Genomic DNA, 6,999 nt, shown 5'->3' with positions numbered 1-6,999 from the left:
AAGTATACTTGGCTGACACCGAAGACCAATGCATATTAGGAATGGACTATTTACTACCGAGGAAGTGTGTAGTTAACTTCGATATAATGACGTTTGGGAACAACAAAGGCCAAATTCCGGTAAGTGTTAAAAGAGAGATTGAACTAACCAGGTGCCATCAAGCTGATCTCAAAGTGACTGAAGGAGTTGATTATGGTGAAGTGGAACCAAATATAGATACTAAAGCAGAACAAGAGAAAGACCACGATTTGAAGCCAATAATTGATTTTCGAAAAGCAAGTGTTTTGCGCCCTGCTTCGGAGAAGGTGTTTAGTCTAAGCCCTGTGACAAAGAACTATTGGGTACAATGTTTTACATCGTTACTATGTATGTATTCAGTGTGGTACTGATGTAAGTAGTCGTAAATATTCATTGCTGCATATATTTTCTTTAGGTAATACAAATGTGCAAAAATAGTAAGTACATTTCGAATATTAGAGATTTACCTTGATGGTGACGTCACACGTCTGAAAACTTTTGGCAGAGCTCCATCACTATAAAAGTTTTGCTGTACGTCACTAATGAGCACCAAGAAGTAGAAACATAGATATTCTAAAGATTAATGAAATAAATCTCATTAATTTATTACGATCATGCAGATGCTTGAATTAATTCTAAAGAAAGTTGTTTTCACACTATATTCCTTTTCGAGCTCTCAAGTTCTAAAGAATTGTTACGACAGCGGAAGTCACGTGACCCTGGTAACACGTAATGACTATCTAGAAGCGCTGGAGTTTCTCGAAGGATCATGAATTGCCCGGCAACTCTAGTCTGATCGAGCTGCTCTCTTTATTAATAAATAAGCCTGGCGAGAAAAACCAGTGGTTCAGATAGATTGAAGAGATAGATAATTGAGTCAAGTGAACAGTAGTAAAGTGTGTGAATCACTGTGATTTATAGCGTGTGTTATAAAAGCTGTTAAGTGTATTACAAAGTTTGTATTAAGAAAGAATAAACTAATTTTAGTCAAGAAAGAACTTGTGTCGCTGAAGTTTCTCGGAAACCATTTCTACGGGAAATTAACAAACAAGCAGATACGCAACAGAATGTTTACAGACTCTATATTCCTTTTCGAGCTGTCAAGGTCTAAAGACTGTTTTCAGACACTATATTCTATTACGAGCTACGAAAGTCTAAAGAATATTTTCATACTATATATTCCATTACGAGTTATCAAGGTCTAAAGAATGTTTACAGATTCTATATTCCATTACGAGTTGTGAAGGTCGAAAAAGGTTTTCAGACTCTATATACCATTAAGAGCTATCAAGGTCTAAAATGGTTTTCAGACACTATATTCCATTACGAGCTACGAAGGTCTAAAGAATATTTTCATACTATATATTCCATTACTAACTGTAGAGGTCTGAAGAAGATTTTCAGACTATATTACTTTAAGAGCTTTCAAGGTATAAAGAATGTTTGAGACTCTATATTACATTATGAGCTATAAAGGTCTAAACAAGATTTTGAGACTCTATATTCCTTTATAAGCTATCAAGGCCTGGAGAACATTTTCAGACTATAACTTTCATTAGGAGCTATCAAGGTGTAAAGAACGTTTCAGACTATATATTTTTTACGAGCTATCAAAGTCTAAAGAACGTTTCAGATCATATATTCCATTATTCAAGATCTAAAGAATATTTTCATACTATATATATTCCATTACGAGCTTTCAAGGCCTAAAGAATGTTTCAGACTATATATTCCATTATTCAAGATCTAAAGGAGGTTTTCAGACTCAACACCATGTTCTATTAGTAGCTGTGAGAGTTAGTGTGAAGAGTGATGGCATGGTAAAATAAAATATATAAACAAAAACTTTTTAACGACACACCAACTGTTGTGCTATTTCTAGATTCTAAGAAACTTCTACAAATATTTAAATTTATCTCCATATACATTACTAACAGACGCGACGGTCACTTACGTAACATGAACTGAATGCCACTCCTGTTGTTACAGTCCCGAATGTATTGGTACAGTTAAACTACTGGGTACATTTTATATGAACAGGTTTATGCAAGGACTCGTCAAGGATGACCAGCGGCTGTTAAAAGAGAAGCGGGACCCTAAAAAGGCCTCTATTTTGTTTTAGTTTCTGCCACTGGCGGTACAACATGGGGTTTAAATGAAGGTCTCCATATTGCACATTATAAAACTGTGTAATGAATGGCATTGCCGGAAATGAGGTCAACTAATAGGCACACAAAAGTAAAATTTACAATTTTTGGACATAACACTTCCAACCCAATTTAGTGTTTTATTTAACGTGTCTGTAATACTTGCAGGCAGACTAATATATATATGTATATACATTTTCTGTATAAAGGGTGATACGTACTGGGTTATTCTACTAAATATCGCATATATAGATCTAATTCGAAATACATGCTAGTGTTATCATGGCCTCCATAGCTAACACAGGTATCATTCCTGAAGCGATGTAACACTGATGCTGTATTAAATTTATATTATTTGTCAGTATACCCACGTTATCATAGACGGTTTCAGAGTACAGTATACCTGTATTGAAGTATACACATAAACTAGACACCTATGAGTGTAAGCCTTCTTATATATTAATAAAATATACTTAAAAAGTAATCCAATGATCAATAAACAGTTTGTAACTCTATCACTTATCAGGTGTCCTACGTTTGTAGGTTGTTAAAAATGGTCGAGTAACATGTGGGTCTCTTGAAGGGACCTAGGGTTGAGTTATTTGTTTCAAATTTGTGTTTCAAAGCTTCATATTTTTTTCTTTTGCAGAATTTGTAAAAACCAAGCTGTCATTTCTGGTGTTAAAAAGATCTTCATGTTCGCAGTTTGCAGACAAAGACTTCATTAAATATATCACGTGAACAGTAAGTTCTGGATGTCAAACTTTACTTTAGTTATCATATACACTGTCAATTCAGACATCTTAGTATTTTACGTGTACTAGAGGTAGTAGAAAATGAATTAAAGTCAGAGACCCGTACTAGTTGAGTGATCAGTTTTCCAAGAGATCATACAACTATAGATATTTGTGTTCAAATCCTCAAGGAAAGGAATTATATGGAAATATTTTCTTGGCTTGCTGATGCTCCAAACGGAGAACCCGTTGAGTCACGTAACAAATTCATTCATTAGTTACCCAGGCCGCGTTGTTTGTCCAACTTGGGGCATGATGGGTAAAATCAAATACGCGGCCTAGCTGATGTCTCCATAACTGTGACCTGTAGGTGAAGCCGTGATTACGGGTTTATATGTTAGAAGACTTGTAGGTGAAGCCATGATTACGGGTTTATATATTAGAAGACTTGTAGGTGAAGCCATGATTACGGGTTTATATGTTAGAAGACCTGTTGGTGAAGACAAAAGGTGGTTTAAAAGTTGAATCTTTCCTACTTGTTAATGAACTGGGTGTTGAAAATCTAGATTCAAGTATTCGGTTATAGAACCTGTAGGTGAAGCCATGATTACAGGTTTATATGCTAGAAGAATGCAAACCTGTAATCATGGCTTCACCTACAGGTCCTCTAACATATAAACCTGTAATCATGGCTTCACCTACAGGTTTTATAACATGCAAACCTGTAATCATGGCTTCACCTACAGGTCTTCTAACATAGAAACAACCTTAAAAAAGATTTCAACTAGCTGCCTCTTCCAAACCACTAGGTATGATGGTAGAATAGAGTTTATTGTTGTCCAAAAGGTGTTATTAATTTGTTAATTTATGTTATATTTGGCATTCGAGATTGTGACCTCAGTCAACTCCTACATAACTCGAGAGTTTTTGCATCAGGTACTGTACAAAAACATATGCTTCCTGGGAAAACTTTGATCCTAGACTTTATAGCCTGGAGCTGTTGGATTAGTGAACGATTTCACTTTCATTTGCTCCCAGTAGCACAGCGGGATGTCTGCGGACTTACAACGCTAGAAACCGGGTTTCGACACCCGTGGTGAGCAGAGCACAGATAGCCCATTGTGTAGCTTTGTGCTTAACTTCAAACAAACAAACATCAAACAAACAAACAAAACTTTAAGTTTAAACTATACAGATGACATTTCCAAACTACTCTCCTAACTGGAAGTTTCAGTTACTTGAAACAGCGCAAACATAAAGTGTTCAGGATTTAGTTTGTGTAACGTGATTAACAATGACAACTTGATTTTCAAAGACATGCACGTATTGGAAATGTTCATACTGGTCACAAGAAATATTTTCTGGGGTGTTGGATAACTTGCTCTTCAATGTCATGCACCCATTTAAAATGTTCATACTCACAAGAAATAACGTCTGTGGTGTTTATCAGTCCGCTAAGGCTGAGTTTCTATCCTTGTTGTTTGCATTCACCCGCACCAATACGTACAACTTCAGTACGTTAACTAGTTTGAACAGTGGCAGATTTAGAGAAGGGTTCAGACCCTCTGGACCCATTTTTTCTTTTAAAAATCTATAGAAATGTAGGCAAGGGGAGAGTCAAAGACTAGCTCACAATGTGTCCCCGTGGGATACCTGCATTATTGATATATATGTCAAATATGACACTGTTCCCTCTCCCGCAGTTATAAATTAACAAATTTTGGACCCATCCCTCTTAAGAAAATCCTGGATCCGCCCCTGTTGAATGTTACATTAGCACGTGCAAAGTAAGTACAATAATACAAAGGAAGATGTATTAAGCCATAAAAGTTTAGCAGTTTGACCTTGATTTAACTTCGGACATTGAGACTACTGTCCATTGTACTCTCCTCTCGTACCGTAGTTCGTAAAACTAAAATGTCCAACTTATTACGTATGCTTATTGTAAAAAAATTCTTAAAGACATTCTTGTGATATAAAACATGCTTGTAAAAGAAAGCAGTATTTGTCGTTAAAAAGAGATTTTGAATTTTTTATTTATTTAAAGAGTCCGAAAGAGAAAAAACTAGGTTTGAAAAATTCTATGTATACATGTTTCTTAGATATTAATCATAACATTGATTAAGATATATATATAGATAGAACTTAAAAAAAGTGTTTGAAAAGTGTATCACTACTTGTCCGAAAAAAATATGTTGTGTATAAAGTTTACCAATGTTTCGTCAGCTTATGTATAATATGTTATTTCATGCAATATATCAAGCTAGGTTTGTGTCTGTTTGTTCGCACTTTCCAGCCATCTGTTCCTTATACATTTTCTTGATTAATCAGCACCATACTTGACACAGTGATACAGGGTGATATGCGGGAGGTCATGAGCGAGAGGAGGTTTGGACCCTCCATCTAATTTTATATCTAATGTCGGAAAAAAAAAAAACTACCAAATCACCACAACTTAACACAGTAATACAGGATGACATGAGGAAGGTCATGAGGGAGGATTGGACGCCCACCTAATTTCATATTGATGGAATTCTTGTAAACTTTATGTCTTTCATTACAGTACTGGTACCTTTATGTATTTTTATTGCATTTTTAATGTTTATTTTGTTAGGAAATTGTGCTTCTATTTTCTTATCCTATGTTACAAACGAGTTTTTATTTCGCCCGCAACGGAAGGGTACTCAAGCTAGTTTAAAGTATATTGCGCCTATGCTCCCAACCCCCCCCCCCCCTCCCATACGAGCTTATAATGCTAGAGCCCTAGAGCTCTCACCTGTGGTGAGCAAGACACATATAGCCCGTTGTGTAGATTTGTGGTAAACTACAAACAAACAAACATTTTTTCGGATGTTAAGCATGTGAACTTAATATCAGTTTATCTAGTGGCACAAATGGGTTACCTAAAACGTTTTTCCGTAAATAATGTGTCTGAACTTGTCAAACTAGTTTAGGTCCGAACGGTTAAATATCTCTAGAATGAATAGGAATGCCCCTTTGGGGCGTCGTCCAAACACCAAACAAGACTGCGATAATATGTAACTTAAGCTATACATATTTCACGCTGTATTTCATGGACCTTATCTGATTGAGATATCTAAACAAACCATGTAATTTTAAACAATAAAATGAAGCAAAACTATTTTACATTTCTCTCACCTTCAAACTGTGATGGAATTAAACAGACAGAGTGAGAAATATAATTATTGAAACACTGTGATAATTCCATTACAGTGTTACAATAATTAAATTACACACTCTGTCTGTTTAATTCCATCAGAGTATTTGAATAATTAACCTACTCATTCTGTCTGTTTAATTCCATCACAGTGTTTCAATAATTAAACTACTCACTCTAACTCTCTGTTTAATTCCAAACTGACAATTAGAGTGAGAAATTTAATTATTGTAACACTGTGGTGGAATTAAACAGACATAATGAGTAGTTTAATTATTGTAACACTGTTGTTGAATTAAACAGACAGAATTAGTAGGTTACTTATTGAAATACTCTGATGGAATTAAACAGACAGAGTGAGAAATTTAATTATTGTTACACTGTGGTGGAAATAAACGGACAGTTAGAGCGAATAGTTTAATGATTGTAACACTGTGATGGAAATAAACGGACAGTTAGAGCGAATAGTTTAATGACTGAAACACTGTGTTGGAATTAAACAGACAGTTAGAGTGAATAGATTACGTATTGAAACAATGTGATGGAATTAAACAGACTGAGTGAATAGATTAAGTATTGAAACACTGTGATGGAATTAAAAAGACTGAGTGAATAGATTAAGTATTGAAACACTGTGATGGAATTAAACACACAGAGAGAGTAGTTTAATTATTGTAACACTGTGGTGGAATTAAACAGACAATTAGAGTGAGAAGTTTAATTATTGAAACACTGTGATGGAATTAAACAGACAATTAGTGTGAGAAGTTTAATTATTGAAATACTGTGATGGAATTAAACAGACAGTTAGAGTGAATAGATTAAGTATTGAAACACTGTGTTGGAATTAAACAGAGAGAGAGTGAGTAGTTTAATTATTGTCAGACTGTGATGGAATTAAACAGACAGTTAGAGTGAATAG

This window comes from Limulus polyphemus, unplaced genomic scaffold (assembly GCF_000517525.1).
Source record: "Limulus polyphemus unplaced genomic scaffold, Limulus_polyphemus-2.1.2 Scaffold4700, whole genome shotgun sequence".
Classification (NCBI taxonomy): Eukaryota; Metazoa; Arthropoda; class Merostomata; order Xiphosura; family Limulidae; genus Limulus; species Limulus polyphemus.
Note: the sequence above shows the minus strand (reverse complement) of the source record.